The following is a 727-nucleotide window of genomic DNA, read 5'->3' as shown; positions in this document are numbered from 1 at the left end:
TCTGTTGTGTGGCAGGAATGGGTGAGGGAGCGGGCCGCGCGGGTGGGCCCCGTGTTCTGGGGAAGGCGGGTGTCGCGCCCCCCCACACCCCATCCTCCAGGCCAAGGGGTGGGGGCGTCGGTCAGGGTGCACAGGGAGGGTCGTGGCCTGGACCTGGCTCGGCTCAGCGGGGTCTCATGGAGTGAGTGTCCTAGCGTCCCTGGGGAGAGCCAGGCCTGTGGGCTTTGCTGCAGGCGCTGGGCGCTGGTCGTCGGGAGGCCAGCCGCAGGCCTGAAGGGACAGCGACCGGCAGCCCAGGGCTGCGCCTGCGCCCTGGCCCGAGGGACCGGGGGTCACGGCCTGGCTCTCGGGGCCACGCAAGTTAAAAGTGTGTGTGGGAAGGGGGCGCAAAAGCCTACAGCACCCGGTATTCCCAGGCGGTCTCCCATCCAAGTACTAACCAGGCCCGACCCTGCTTAGCTTCCGAGATCAGACGAGATCGGGAGCGTTCAGGGTGGTATGGCCATAGACGGTGAGGGCCACCCGGGGGCGCCTCAAGAGCCTGGTCCAGGTTCCACCCTTCAGTCCAGGGGAGGGGAGAGGGGTGGAGGGGGGAAATCGGAGGGGGTGGTCCCAGGGGTCCTCCGTCGCCCGCCCCACAACAGCGCAGCCCAGCCCAACTCAACTCAAGGCTGGGGGCTATCACGCTCCAACCTGACTCCACCCGGCAGCAGCACAGGGGTCCTGG

At 68.8% G+C, this 727-nt stretch overlaps 1 non-coding gene across 1 annotated transcript; it reads right to left on the bottom strand.

Annotated features, from left to right (window-relative positions):
- Positions 1 to 391: 391 nt before the first annotated feature.
- On the bottom strand, positions 392 to 510 carry LOC124108527 (5S ribosomal RNA). The gene has a single exon (XR_006856707.1). It is a non-coding gene; the product is annotated as a 5S ribosomal RNA (ribosomal RNA).
- Between the last annotated feature and the right edge of the window lie 217 nt (positions 511 to 727).

The sequence above is a fragment of the Marmota monax genome, unplaced genomic scaffold (assembly GCF_021218885.2).
Source record: "Marmota monax isolate L192 unplaced genomic scaffold, Marmota_monax_Labrador192_F-V1.1 WCK01_AAM20220418_F8-fsc02153, whole genome shotgun sequence".
Taxonomy (NCBI): Eukaryota; Metazoa; Chordata; class Mammalia; order Rodentia; family Sciuridae; genus Marmota; species Marmota monax.
The sequence above is the reverse complement of the archived record's forward strand: the minus strand, read 5'-3'. Positions and strand labels throughout refer to the sequence as shown.